Below are 15792 nucleotides of genomic sequence, written 5' to 3' on the forward strand. Positions count from 1 at the left end.
CTATGCCCTGCTGATATGAGGTAAGGGCTTTTGTGTCGGCCTGAGAGGTTTTGGCAAATGTGTCAGTGGGTGTGAACGTGTGTGTCTGATAAGCATCAGCACACTGAGCCCTTACCGTGGCCCTTGCCCTCCCACGACAAACGTTTATTTACCCGGGGCAGCCGGCTGCGTTTCCATGGGACGGCCCCCGCGAGCGGAGACACCGGTATCCGGTTTCCGCGGACGACGGCCGGGGGTGTTGCCATAGCGACGAGTTGGGAAATGAGGTGAGCGCTGAGGCCCAATAACAAGCAGGCGGAGAAGAGAGGGAGTTGAAGGAATACAATAACACGAGCGAGTGTTTGGGCTGCACCGCGCTACGGCCCGTGACCTTAGACGGAAATGACACCTTTCTGGCCTTTTGTGTGTGTGTGTGTGTGTGGGTGGGTGTGTGTAGGGGGGTTTAGGTGTGTGTACTGTTAGATGATATGGATCCATTCCCCTTGGTTTGCAATGTCTTTAATGCGCTGCAGGCAAGCTCCACGGATTTTACAGCAGTGACAAAGATTAAAGTATAGTCACAATTATGAATGAAAATATATTTGGGGGAAATGTTTGAATACTTTGAGGTCTTAACGTGGATGTTATGGATTTAGTAGGTTTTAGACGTAATCTTCTACAAATATTCATCATTTGTTCATGCCGTCCGCTTAGATCAGCTGTATCCTTCAGACACAAAAAGTACCTTTCTATGCTAGAAGGTTAAAGTATTTTCTCCTGAAGACATTTTCAATAGATTAAGTGTAAGTGGTCCATTTGATAATTATAGTCAATTTTCCTGGCTTTTTAACACAATCGTTCCTCAGTTGAGACCTTCCTTCCAGAGCAAACATAAGAAAATATCTTCCGAATCAATAGCACATTAAAGGTAATATTATTCCTGACGTAAATTACACAACCACTTTCAGTCTGCTGCAGAACGCTGAGCTGGCGTTCAGCAGCCAAAGAGACCCGGCAGAGCACTAGCTTGTGGCCAGCAGAGATCCCACAGGTAAATGTTGAGATCTCCATAGGCTATCTGGCATAGGAAGCTCTTCCAGTTCAGCCCCCTCTCCCCCCCACGCCCCCCCGTTTCCTGTCACCCACCCTGATGTTAATAATCTGTCAGGCTCTGTGAGATTCCTCTCCCTTCCTCTCTTCCACATCCCTCTGGACATCTGCTTGGGGCCGGGCTGAGCAGGCAGGGCTGAGCAGGCCGGGCTGAGCAGGCAGGGCTGAGCAGGCAGGGCTGAGCAGATAGCCCCCTGATAGCCCCCTGATACCAGATAGCCCCCTGACCGGCCACACGGGCCGCGCTCCAAAGCTCTCGGAAGGCTTCGCTGCACCGCGGCCGTCCTGCTCCCAACACACGGACGGGTCGCGCGGGCCACAGGGCGTATCCTAGCTACGGTAGGCACAGCGCGGGCCACAGGGCGTATCCTAGCTACGGTAGGCACAGCACGGGCCACAGGGCGTATCCTAGCTACGGTAGGCACAGCGCGGGCTTCAGGTGCGTGCCCGCGGAGACGGAGTTCAGGGTCGTCGTGGTTTGCGGCTCTTCTGTGGGCGTTCTGTAGCTCCGGCGGACAGTCTTTCGTCTCACCCCCCCCCCCCCCACGCCCCCCCATAAGGTTGTCCTCCGAGATGAACTCTTACCCCCGGCCTTTGTCGGAATAAATCATACTTTGAAATGAGACATTAAAAATAATGAGCTGTTTCCCCCCCCCCCCCCTCCCCCTGCTCCTCCATCTTGTCTTCTGGTGGGGGAACTAATAAATCCTTAAATCATCTTCTGGACAGATGGATAGATGAAGGGATGGAGGGATGGAGGGGTTGAAGGATGAGGGTGGGACTCCAGAGGGTTTGCACTGACACAACGCAGTTCTTTCCATTCTTTCCATGACCACGAGCTGGAACATCTCGGAATGTTTTTTTCTGCTTCTCCTCTTTAGTTCAAGGCTACCTCAGGTTCCAGAACCGTTTGGAACCGTGACACACTCCCACACTGAGCTTATAAATGCTCTTTAATGGCCAGGCCTCCATTGTCACATTACAGGCACAAATCTGTACTTGGTTGCACAACTCGGGGCAAGAAACCCTTCCAGCTTCCAAGATTTCTACCCTGGCAGTGCGGGCTGGTGACGCTCTTAATCATCCCCCCCCCCACACACACACACACACACTTCCACCCTCTGTGTCCTTCCCACCCCGGGTCAGAAGTGTCCGGAACTCTCCCAGCCCTTAGTCTTCCTTAAGTCCCCCTGAACAACACACAAGCCCTCATGGGGGCTTCTGTTCCAAATGGTTAGGGGCTGTGTGGCGGCGGTGGGTGGTGGGGGTGGTCTGAGAACGGGGTAGGGGCGGGGCGGGGCGGGGGAGGCCGTAGGCAGCGGGAATACCCGGGCAGGCTCATGTGGTCGGATGGTAACTGTGGTCTCTGGACCCGGTACAGCAATAACACCTCCGCTCCATCAGTGTCAGAAGCAATCTACGTGGACCAAACCAGCTGGACGCCGTACCCCTTAAACACAACAGCCCCCCTCGTCTTCCCCTGTCCTTTCCCCCCTGTCCCCCCCCCCGTCCCCCCCTCAGACCCCCCTCCCTCTCCCCGTCCTCTGTTATTCCTGGATGGACGCGGTTCCCCATTTTTAGCCTGATAATTGAAACCCCCCTCGTAAAGATGTCACAGTTATGGCTTGGCTCTCTCCTTCATGGTGACTTGGCCTTGTGCAATCCTCCCAGTACAATGCTGGCCTCTGGTCGTGCCATGCCGTTGTTTCCTCGTCCTGTGTTGCAAGAGGCTCGTCCTGCGGTGGGGTCCGGTGGTTATCGCGCAGGACCTCAACGCGGCTAAAAACTCGGCAAGAAGGCTTGGCTCTTGCATCATTTCCCCCGTCGGTCTTCAGGCACGTACGTACTGACGGCGCTTCCATACGCGACCTACATAACCCACAGGCTGGTTGATCCGGCGCTTCTCAACGTGGTGCTCGTTACCCGGACGACGGCGCCGTCCTGACGTGAGCGTGCCTGGCGAGGCCCCGGGGGGAGCCTGGCAGGGTGTGTGTGCGTGAGCTCATCCTGCTACACACACACACACACACACACACACACACAGCTTCTCTCCGTTGCACCTTCCAAGAACAACGGCCGGGCAGAGGCAGAAGCACCCATCGGCTTCACAGTCCATTACCGGCTCTAAGCGTCCATGGCCTCGGGCCTTTGAAGCCCGGCTCACACGAGGCTGGAGGAAACATGGGCCTGGGCCCAGAAGCAAAGTCCCTTCTATACACCGCATACACACACACACACACACATGTGCAGACCCGCACGCACAGACGCAAGGCACGCACGAGCACGTGCGCGCAATCACGCGCGCCGGACACACATACGCACGCGCATATCCCACACGTTCAGACAGACACATGTCTGCGGACACACTCTCAACCATAGAAACGCAAGAACGGCGCCGTTAACGGAACGGGAGGGAGGCGAGGACAAAAGCGAGGAGGAATAAAACTATAAACGTGTCAGGGTCGGCGATGAAGTGGGGCGCCGGGGCTCCTGATTTACGGTCCGAGCGGCTTCCTGCGCACTCCCTCCTCTCCATAGGACAGATGGCGCTCGACGTGTGGCCAGGAGTCAAAAATGCACGCTGACACCCGACGCGCACCTTGCTCCCACACCCCGCCGGTGACAACGTGAAGGCTGCCCCCCCCACCCCCCCCCCCCCCCCCCCCCCCGGGGGGGAGCCCAGGGGGGGGGGGGAGCAGACCAGGCGTTAAGTAGCCACGGCGGGTTGTGTGTTTTATCTTGAAAGACGTCGGGGCCGAGACGGTGTGAATGGCCTCCCCGACCGCCCGGCACGTCAGACTGGCCTCTCTCTGTTTACACTCTGGCTGCAGCCTGGAGCCCCAAACGCTCCCAGTGCTGCTGCAGCCTGGAGCCTGGGACTCATGATGAGGCTGCTGTGTGTGTGGGTGGATGAGTGTGTGTGGAGGTCTGTGTGTGTGGAGGTGTGTGTGTGTGTGGAGGTGAGTGTGTGTGGAGGTGTGTGTGTGTGGAGGTGTGTGTGGATGTGTGTGTGTGTGTGGAGGTGTGTGTGTGGAGGTGTGTGTGGAGGTGTGTGTGGATGTGTGTGCGTGTGTGGATGTGTGTGTGTGGAGGTGTGCGTGTAGAGGTGTGTGCGTATGTGCCTCTGAGTGTGCGTGGGATTCGTGTGTGGAGGAGACGAAGTGAAAGCTAGGGTATGGAGCTGTGGAGGAGTGTGTGTGCGTTGCAGCCCTAAATCTCTGGTGTGTGTATCACCGTACAGTCATCCGGCAAGACTTGAGAGAGAATTTTTCTTCGAAACCGTAGGCAGGATGGTTCATCGAGTTAACCCAACTTTCATTACCTAATAATTATTCATAAACTTATATAAATCGACTTTATTTCCAGCGCTTTTCATGTTTCATTCAAATTTCACACGAGTTCCTGTCGGACACTTCTAGATGAACACTCTGCATACTTACTGAACATTGGAGGCAACACACACATTTACCACACAACTATTCTGTCATTCTCTATCAGCCGGCAGAACTACTTAGTCGGTTTTACCTTGTTCTTTACGCCACCCTGTACTGAGGCCAAATCTGCCCCCGGAGAGCCTTAGCACTAATTGACGGGTTGTAAAAGATCTAGAAAGATCAGTCAGTTAAGTAGCACAGCCTGAATACCCTGAGAGAGGCGGGGGGGGGGGGGGGCACACTTTCTCTGAGGGGTAGAGGGACGGTTTGTAGAGGAATGTTGGATAGTCTACCCCTTTTCCATTCCTCCATCCCTCCATTCTTCAATTTCCTCTTCGCCACGCCATCCCTCCCTCTCTCCCTCCCTCCCTCCCTGTGTCCCCGCCTTCAGCGACGACTGAAGTCATTTTCATGCCCCATAAATTTGATTGAGAAAGCGGTCCCAGCGAGGCGGGGGCTCCTATAAAGCAGCGCGGCGGCTTGTTAAAGCCGAGCGCCGGCGGTAAATCGCAGAGGTGACACGCGCTAACGACATCAGCAGCAGGAGCGCCGCTCGCACCTGCCGGGGGTGGGGTGGGAGGGGGGTGTCACCGGAGAAGCACGCCACGGGCCTGCAAGGAGACCCGGACAGGAAGGGGGGGGGGGAGGTCGGAGGTCGAGCACCTGGCAGCGACACTGCCCATCGTGCTCCAGTCGCTAATGAGGCAGGCAGAGACACGGAGTAGACCGTAGAGATCGAGGAGAGGGGGGAAGCGAGAGCGAGAGCGAGAGCGAGAGCGAGAGCGAGAGAGAGGAGGGTCAGAGTGTCGCCGAGTTACCTCGTCGTGTTCCCCTCCTCCCCCTCTCTTCCACTTCTCCTCTAGATGAAGTCCCTTGCTGTCAGTCAAGCGTGGACGTTTGACGTTTACGAAGTGAGCTGGTGCCAGAAGTCGAGGCGATGAGTTTACGGGCTAGTGGTTAATCAAACATTTTCGAAGAGGGAAGAGCCCTCCATGGAACTTGGTTAGAAGGACACAAAAAGGCCAGGTCTGTCCCGAAAGGCAGGTGATTTGCAGCCCCCACAACAGCGATGAGAGACGCTCGTTCTAAATCAGTCATTCAGCAGTTACTTGGCGACGGCGTTTCAAAAAAGGAGGGGAAAAGAACCCGGTGAACTGCCACCGCTCAGCGCCTGAAAGATCCCGCGGAACATTCCGGACCCATCCCTTTTCGACCGCGGCTCATCCGCACAGCTCCCAGGCTGAGTCAGACACCACTCAGGGGGGGACCCTGTCCCATTGTCCGACGTGTGAAGCCCCTGTCCCGGTCCGAACCCTCCCCCAACCTCTCAACACAGGAACAAAGCACCACCCGCTCGAAGAGAAACACGGAATGGAAACTGTGTGAAGCTCTGCTTTTTGTCTCGCCGCGGCAATGACATAACGTGTCGCCGACACGATGTTGACGGGGATATCCGATAGGCCTGCCATCCGCACGCCGCTCTCTCAACCCAGACCCGGAGAGAGAGAGACAAAAGCAGGGAAACGTAGCCCTGCCTTTCCCTGCCTGCAGGCTCCCAGCGACTCCACCAGCCTTCCAAACGCCGTTTACCCTCCCTGACACTCCGCTGACCGCTTTGTGTAAGGAATATGACAGGTCTTCATTAGACACTTGGGGGGGAAAAAGGCCCTACCTAATTGCCCAGAGGTGCCAGATAAGTGTAAATCAAGCTTACAAGGACTGAGGGTTAGCTCTGCCTTGCATGCACCCCCACCCCTCACCCCCCCTCTCCCCTAATTGACAGTACCAGCCCTGCCCTTAGCCTAAGGCAGAGACACACATAAAGGACCTAGCAACAGTACGTGGGTCCGAGAACACACAGCAGTGAGTCCCATAGAAACCAGACGGAGCCTCCATAGACAGGAGGCGATGTTTGACAAGAGAGGGAGTCCTTGTTTGGGGGCAAGATTTGAGCTTGGCCCCGCCCCTTTCTCCATAGATGTGCGCCTTGTGGTAAAAAAAACCCAAAACAAGAACGCGAGAAAAAAAATCTCTGGAAAAAAAAGCGTGTGGCGGTTTGGAGATGAGTGCTAGCGTGGCATAGGAGGCTGTTAGGTAACGTTTGGACGTTACACATGGGCCCAACTGAGAAAGAGCAGCTCTGTTTTAGCCAGCCAGGCTTCGACAGCGGTGCTGACAAGGGGTTTGCACCGCGCTTCAGCGACAGTCAGACACATTTCCACGTCTCCGTTCTTCACCTCCTAACCGTTCAACGTTTTCTAGAACCGCTCGGAAGTGAAAACCAGATATGGTGGTTTCTCTGTGTCAGATATGGTGGTTTTCCCTACACTGGGAAGCGTAAATCCACGTTTGCTTCCCTCCGCATGGCGTTCGGCACGGGCCCCTTTGACATGCGGCCGTCACGTGTGCTCATCCTGTGGGACATGTCACACAGGTGTGTGACAACCTGTGTGACTGCGTATCTCAGGATACTTGAGCGACACGAGCGATAACCGCATGTCGAGCTGCCTTGAGCTGCGATCCACCTGCATGCCTCGTCCCAAACGACCCCCCCCCCCCCGCCCCACACACACACACACACACACACACACACACAAACACACCCCCCCCCCCCCCCTCCTTCCCACCCACCCCCAAACTGTCAGTCCGACGCGCTATTAAGATGGCTGGTCTCTTTGTGGTCATTGTTGAGCGGGGTAGGGGGTGTGTGTGGGGGGTGTGCAGACCTGACAGCCCGCAGGAATCCTCATTCAACCCTCTGGGCCTTTCACCAGCCCCAGTCCTGAATGGGACCTGTCCACATCAGCCCACAGCCGTGGCATTTTTATGGCGCAGTTCACACACACACGCAATACGCTATCAAGCGCTTCTTAACAGCCTCGCCCTCGGCTCCTTCTTTATGTCGCTACATCGTTGTTGTCCCAAAGAAGGGGTCGAGCTGTTTTTTTTTTTTCTTCCTCCAGGCAGCAGCGCTTTATTTAGGAGTTACTCACCCAAACCACATGCACAAAGACGCACACACACACACACAACAGTTGAACATACCCCCGCCCCACCGAATCACACACACAGCTTACCCCTCCCCCCTCCCTCCCTCCTCCCTCCTCCTCAGGACACACTCTTAGACAAAAGACCCTTGATTACTCAGCAAATTGAGGTGCCACAGATCATAGACCTTGCAGAGCGGCCTCTCTTTACAAACTGGCCCCATTATGGCGTCCCAGCGTGGGGCGGAAGTATCGACGAGGCCTGGGGGGGCCGGGGGGGGGGGCGAGTGGGCCTGAGGAGGGTCTCTCCACGCAAGGCTAACGATGGGGCAGGCCGTCCATTAAACAGGCGCTGATGTGGGAAATGGGAGGCCATTAGGCTGGCTTTGTTGCTGTCCCACCAGCGTAGCGAGCCAGCCTCCCCACAGAGGAAATGCCTGATTAGCAGCCAAGAAGGAGAAAAGCTGTCACAGGGGCAGGCCCATTTAGGACTAGGGCAAGCTGCTGTTACAAGCTCATTTAGGACTAGCACAGGCTGCTGTTACAAGCTCATTTAGGACTAGCGCAGGATGCTGTTACAAGCTCATTTAGGACTAGCACAGGCTGCTGTTACAAGCTCATTTAGGACTAGGGCAAGCTGCTGTTACAAGCTCATTTAGGACTAGGGCAAGCTGCTGTTACAAGCTCATTTAGGACTAGCGCAGGATACTGTTACAAGCTCATTTAGGACTAGCGCAGGATGCTGTTACAAGCTCATTTAGGACTAGGACAAGCTGCTGTTACAAGCTCATTTAGGACTAGCGCAGGATGCTGTTACAAGCTCATTTAGGACTAGCGCAGGATGCTGTTACAAGCTCATTTAGGACTAGGACAAGCTGCTGTTACAAGCTCATTTAGGACTAGCACAGGCTGCTGTTACAAGCTGCTTTTACAAGCTGCTGTTACGGGCTGTACCTTACAAACGGCATCTCCTCTCACCTTCATAGATAAGCTCCCAAACACAGTTCAGTTTAGGCAATATATATATATATATAACACTTTGACAAGTAACTATAGTTATCAAGATGTACAGGTAGAAATGGAGATGTATAACCTTGCACCATCTCCTCTGGGTGTGTCTTCTCTCCAAGCTAAATCCTGCTGCTTAACATCAGCCCTAGAAAGGACCTAGCCTCAGTCCACCAGCTCTTCATTAGGAGGAACCGTCGCTCTCACCCCCTCCCTAATTGCGGCTGGTGGGTTAATCTGACCAGGTCTTATTCGCCTTCGACACAGAACACCAGTGCTCCCACTGCTGGTCGCCCCATCTGCCCCTTGAGGGCAATTGCACGAACTCTCCCGATACGAGAATGCTAATTATGAAAACACGTTGATTGTTACATTTGGAAAAAGAAAGGAAAAAGAAACAAGCTAACTGAGAGAGAGAAAAAAAAAGAGTCCGGCAGTTGAGATTAACTTGTTTGGCGGGATAATCAGAGTTAATCGTTTGAAATGTTTGTAGGATACAAACATAGGCCTGGGATGAATATTCCTGCGTAGGTTCAATTAGGGAAATGCACGGCTGTAACTAGCAGCACACGGGTAAAAAGCATGAGCATATGCCAGGAGAAGAGTAATTAAAAATGTGTGCGTGCGGAATATGCCCTTTCGCTGTTGGAGAACCTTGAGATGCTGAGCCGAGCCAGGGTTATTAGACACTAAAAAAAGATGGAGGGAGAAAGAGAAAGGGGGTGGGGGGGTTGGGGGGGGGAGAGAAAGAGAAGCAAGGCCTCAGGGAAGAGAAGTGCTACCACTAATTGGCCGCGATAAAGAAATGAAATGAGCCCTGATATGATCGCGGCCTCTCTCTTCGCCTTGCCCGCGTCCACAGCTTCAGGGAGGTCTCGCACTGCTCTTGTGTCAGCCTGACCCGCTCCACAAACCCCTCGAGACCACCCCTCCTCACGCCCCCCCCCCCCTCCCCACCCCACGCCTCACCTCTTACGCCTTCCACCCCCACACCACACCTCACCCCTCACCTCTTCCCCGCACCACACCTCCCCTCCTTCTCCACCTCCCCCTCCCCTCCGCATCAAGTTTTAATGAGCTCCGACAGCTCCGAGATAGGAAGAATGAAAATATTTACACTCCCACTTGATCAGAATGAAACACCAAGCGGATCGACGCGAGAGGAGCCGAGAAGTTCCCATCAGTCATCAGTGAACAGGAGTTGTTTAGGGCTTAAACAATAAATAGATTGGCGCTGATTGCGGGGGGAAATGTTCCAATGAGAGGGCACGGAGTTGATCAAGTACCGTCCCACGCAACGCAACCGCTTCCAGTTGTGTTCAATTAAAGTTGCGTACGCGCTGACGCAGGCCCAGGTGCGAAGGGAGACAGCGTTGCAGCCATGTGCCCCTTCTTCCTCACGCCTTAACTCAGCAGGGGCCGCTCCAATGTGGGTCGCATTAAAGGTGTAGCGTCGACTCAGGCCCGGCTCCTTCCAGAACGTTTGAAAAGCGATCTGGATTTGGCCTTGTTATTCAAGGGCTTGTCACCTTGGGTTAAGTTGATCAAAGACTTCAATCTTAATGTGTTTCTTCCTGCTGCGTTCTCTGATCCAGTCAGTTGTTTACATCATAGCGAAGGTGGTTTGGATTTGAGTTTTTTCACATCCTGATGGAGGAGGGAGGTCGGTTCAGTTATGCCAATTTAAATAGTTTAGATTTCGCGTTTCGGAAACTTGTAGAACGATTCTTTCATCCTCATTATCATTGACTCCTCTCATGGCGCAAGCCCATGCGGTTGTGGGTTTTTACCTCCAACATAACAACTGGCTCTTTTAAAAATAGTACGTAATTAAATGTTTACTAAGTTTAACCTGGGAATTTTGAAACAGTCTGGAAAAAAGGGCAAAGGAAGAAAAATTAATTATGGTTACCTGTGTTTCAAGAATATATTGTATTATAAAGTCTAATTTATGGGTCAAAATCTGACAATGCAATATGATTTTATTGTTCAAAGATATAATAATGCTAATTTCATTTAAACAAATACTTGGAGTAATTGGATTTTTTGTTGTTTTTTGGTGCACTTTATTGGTCAATTGTCAGACAATTTAGATGCCTTTTGAAGATTGCCTTGGAAATTGTACACACACACACATACAGACATGCCATTTGAAGTTTTAACTGTCAAGCCTGGCGCAATTACATTTTATTTGATGCCATAATTGTATCCAAAGGGAACGTCTAGAAAAAGGCATTGTTCTGCGTATGATGTCATGTATCAAACTCCCTGGAGATGTCTTCCATTAGCCTACATTTTATATGGGAATTCCCAGCAAACGTCGTAGCAGTGTCTGGATCAACAAACACTAAAAAAGAGAATATTATTCCGGTGTTAAAAGGGAAAATAAACAAACCAATGCAACTGTGGCAACAGGACTAAACCGGTTGTTGTCATGGAATAAACGATTAGTTGATATGTAGAGAGAGAGAGGGAATGACAGTCTATGCACAACCACTCCAGGATCCAGCACCATACTGTAGTGTAAATGTTTCCCCACTCCCAGATCACTGTGTTTTTTTAAATATATTCCTACACAATGTCGGCTTTTATTATGGGCTTTACAGAAAGGGAGATGTTGGGCTGTTTTGGGAAAAACACGAGTTTCGCACAGAAACGATTATTTTGTCTTTCTCGTTTGCTGTGGAATTCCAGAGCATGTGAATCACCCTGCCCATGGGTTGGTGTGGTCCTGACACATCACAGCATTGCCGTGGCTACGAGGCATGGCTAGAAGTAACTGTCATAAACACAGCGCTTGGTAATCACCGCCAAGGAAAGTGTCAACATTGTATTCACCTGGCTGCCAGCCATCACCTGCAAGAGTCTGCTCAACGCAAATGGGAATCGGGATGATTGCTTGCGACTGCTGCACTTACACAGTAATGCTGACGTTAAGCCCGAGTATGAGAATATCTTTTTAATAATAAACAATATCATGATGTCTAAATGTGCTTTAAAAAGCTTGTGAGGATGTGCTCGGATTGCGCGATGTGCTTCTGGGACTTTTCGAAAGCGCGGCTTAGCACAGCCGTGCGGGCCTGGGCGTGCTGGCACATGCGTGCGCTTACACACTCATCCTATCAGCTTGATGTTTATCTACATGTGAGGTAGATTGACAGCGGTCGTCTGAAAGAACGTGTGTCTAATGATAGACAGGTCTACCTTCCATCGCTCTCTGGCATTGTGTGTGGTGAGTTTCCCAGAGAAATAAGTGAAAGACAGAAGGACAGACAAAGAGAGAGAGAGAGAGCGACAGACAGAGAGAGAGACAGAGAGAATGATACTAAATAACCAAGCATGTGGTTGGTTATTTAGTGGTAGAATTAGTCCAGTTCATTCAGCTGAATCCCTTTCGAAATACCGTATGTACTGTACGCTTGCATGCACGCACACATGAGTACACACACACACAGTCACACACACTTGCACGCACGCACACCCCCCCCCTCCCTGTGCCACTGAATACCCCTCTCAAGCCAAAACAGGGGAGAGGCAGCAGACATCCAATATTTTCTCATTTTGTCTTGAGGGGGTTTTAGGAGCTAATCTGATTACTTTCAGGGGCGCCCGCAGGATTAAAAGTAAACTGTCCGTGTATGAGCTCCCGCCTGTTTGTTTTAAAGCCGGGCCCGGAGAAGCGGGATCGTCTGCAGGGCCGGGGTGTAGGGTGTTGGGGTTTGGGAGGGGATGTTTGGGTGGACGGGGCACCGTGGGGTGGGCAGAGGTGGGGTCATTGGGAATGGGGAGAGTATGACAAGTGAATCTGACACTGACTCTAGAACTCTAGATCAACATGTCCCCCTCCCCCTCCCCCCCCCCCCCCTCCTCCCCCCAACCTCCTACCTATCCCCTTCCGAACCCCGAATACAAACCCAAACTGTTCAACAGAGGCGCGGTCAGAGAGGGAAGGAGGGATGGGGGTTTTGGGGAAGTTTTGCGTCGTCTTAATGTCAGGCTATAGTTGTGCACCGTGGGTGGTCCTGGTTTTAATGCAGGTTTGTGCGGCACTACCAAATAATTGGTGTTTTCTGTCTGTAGACCACTGGTCTGGAATGACTGCTGTTTTGCTGCAGTTTGCATATGGTTATCTTAGAAATGTTGCAAGGGGTCGCTGCAAATGCTTTCTACTTCATCGAGGGAAAGAGATTCAGAGGGGAATCATTGAGAAAAGTTTAGTGGTATTAGCGACCAGTGTCCACTTTGTTTGCCTTGAAGCAAGCTACCAATGAGAGGGAAGCTTATCACCAGTTAAGTATACAACCCGGAGCCTCCACGACAAGTTTTCTCCTTAATTGAGAAAACAAGTATGTGTGCAGGAAATAGGACCGGGTCATTCCGATAGGCTGGGAACCGCTCAAGAAAACCAGCAGAAATCTGCCAATTCTGCTAGATACATAAACACTGTTTAGGGGCTCTATGTTTTTTATATACAGAGGCAACAGATAACAGCCAGTTTCCCGCTAAAGCCTGCATTTAAAAGACTAAATAAGAACCGTAATAGTGTCATTCCAAAGGGCTTTTGTTTTTGACTTTTCAGAAGTTGTCAAAAGCTTTGGGTAAGCTTATCCTCATCCGGTTAACTCAATTACACGTGTGTTAAAGGTATCAGAAGACACATTTTTCACTGCCCACCTGTGTGTGATTAGCCAGTTGTGAACTGCAGCGAGCTGGGGCATTTCAGATGGTTCTAGATGGCGATACCAAATTGCCTCGACAGCCTTAATGTGTTTTTATTCAGCATTTGCAAAAGCAAGCTTACTCGGTCATAAACATTTATCTGTATATATTCCACCCTAGCCTTTCGATTTTGAAATAAACCAATCGCACATACGCTTATCTGTCCATCTTTCAGACGACGTCGTTCCATGATGATGTTCCGCTCACCACTCGGTTAGGAATGTTAGTCTGGGTCCAGCCGCTCCCGTGAGACCTGAGTACCAGCATGCATAGTTTCGACTTTGAGGGTAGCCATTTTGCCATCACGACGCCAATTAGAGGCACTCGTATCCTTAAGGTGAAGACGCAACACTGAATGTGGGCGAGAGGAAAAGAGCACTTCAAAGCACAAACTGGGTGTCAAGCATCTGGCTGTGTGTGTGTGTGTGTGTCATAGCTAGGAGCTTTGTTGGCTCTGTGGGCCTTAGGTGTGGGAGCTGATATCTTGGCAGCAGTAAGCTGCTGCTTGTGTTTGTCTTTCCTCTAAGGGGCAGCCACCCTGAATCCTATCTGCCCCAAAGAGCAGGTGTTAGGAGCAGCCTGTGTGTGTGTGTGTGTGTGTGTGTGGACGTGCGTGCATTCACAATCGAGCGCTCGCCCTCATTTGGCTGTGCTCTTATCACGACAATCTCCCAGCAGAGTGTTGGAGGGCGAGGGGGGGCGGGGGCTGTCTGGTGTTCCTCCAGGTGCCCTTAGTTGAGTGTGTGTCATTCCCATATGAGTCTCATCAGCAGTGAAGGTTTCGCATGCTGTGTCTATGAAACCGCAGTGCTGAGAATGTCCCAGGTCAGCGCAGGTCTGAAAACAACCTGTGGCTCCTATAGCAGAATCCCATAAACATCCCAGCGTGGATGGTACCGGTCACTCCACTTCGAGTATTAGGGTTAATTACAATGTCACCAGTGCCCTCAGTTCATTCTGCAGTAAAGGAGCAATCTTTTCGCCTGTATTACAGGAAAAAGGGTCAGTCAGTTTTACACTAATGTACCAAGCAGACTGATCGCCGAGAGGAAACATTTCGTACCGGAGTTGGAAACCTGATGAGACAATGCCAGGCAAAACACCCCGTCTTTCATCTTTGACTGTTTTTTAATTAAACGCACGAAAAATGCCGTCGGGCGAGAGAAAGAAAAAAAACGACTCCCACGCGATTTCAAACACCGTTTCGCGCTCGTCATACCTCTCATAAAACCCCGCGCCTCGTGTTCCCGTCTTGGGTACGAGTATCAAGTCAGGTACCTGTAATCCACCTCAGAGTACGCAGAGATCCCCCCCCCCCGAACCTGTATATCAATGGAGACAGCACACTGACAGCAGCTTGACAGAAGCCTGTGGGGGGGGGGATTGAGTGCGCTTGGAACACACGTCTAAGAGGCTCAGAGTTCACATAAGGTGCGCTTGGCTCCCCTCCTATTGTGCAAGATGTATCTTATGAAACAGGACACCTGCAAACACACACCTTCCTGTCCCACCGCGCACACGCTACGGTCCAGGTTCCCCAGACACTGACCAGGAGAAACCTAGTCCCAGAGTGAGAGAAAGATTGGATGAAGGTTGTCATGGCTAGGACTAGGGGTTAATCCAGATCTGGAAAACGGCCTTCATGTGCATTCAACTTGTTCCGTAGCGCTAACTCGACATAGGCTCCGTTAGGTGGAGCGTACCTCATCCAGGTTCCCTTGTTCTAAATCCCTATTCCATTCATTAGGCAGGGAGTGAGGAACACTGCGAAATGTAACAGAGACTTCTCAGCTGCTCTGGGTGAGCAGCGATGCGCTAGTTAGCTTCCTCATGCTAATCCCTGTGCCCTCCAGGCAGGCTATGCAGGCTTGGGAAGGATAGGTTCCTACCCCGTGAGGCCCCGGGAGCGGAGGGCTTCAGCTGAGGCCGAAGCCGAGGCTAACTGAGCCTGTCAGAGGGCGAGAAAGACCGGGAGAAGGGCGAGTGAGAAGGACTAGCGTGCCGAGAGAGGGACACAAAGGAGCGCAGGGCAGAGAGAGAGAGAGAGAGAGAGAGAGAGAGAGAGAGAGACAGAGATAGAGAGAGAGAGAGAGAGAGAGAGAGAGAGAGAGAGAGAGAGAGAGAGAGAGAGAGAGAGAGAGAGAGAGAGAGAGAGAAAAAGAGAGAGAGAGAGAGGGAAAAAGAGAGAGAGAGAGAGGGAAAAAGAGAGAGAGAGAGAGAGAGGGAAAAAGAGAGAGAGAGAGAGAGAGGGAAAAAGAGAGAGAGAGAGAGAGGGAAAAAGAGAGGGAAAAAGAGAGAGAGAGAGAGAGAGAGAGAGAGAGGGAAAAAGAGAGAGAGAGAGAGAGGGAAAAAGAGAGGGAAAAAGAGAGAGAGAAGCAGAAGGAGCAGCACTAGGGGACAGTACTAATTAGGGACCCTGGTGTCCCCTGCCCCTGCCAGATCATGGGGAACCTGACCCATATATCAGGGATTGCACTGCGTGTTTGTGTGTGTGAGTGCAATCGCACAAGCATATACGTGTGTAAGCAGGGGCCCCGGAGACGGCTTCCTGTGCT

The 15792-nt window shown here is 51.9% G+C and overlaps 1 protein-coding gene across 1 annotated transcript in view; it reads left to right on the plus strand.

Annotated features, from left to right (window-relative positions):
- Nucleotides 1-15792, plus strand: part of ntn1a (netrin 1a) — a 55159-nt gene that overhangs the window by 16817 nt on the left and 22550 nt on the right. The window lies entirely within an intron of this gene.

The sequence above is a fragment of the Osmerus mordax genome, chromosome 21, assembly GCF_038355195.1.
Source record: "Osmerus mordax isolate fOsmMor3 chromosome 21, fOsmMor3.pri, whole genome shotgun sequence".
NCBI classification, from domain to species: Eukaryota; Metazoa; Chordata; class Actinopteri; order Osmeriformes; family Osmeridae; genus Osmerus; species Osmerus mordax.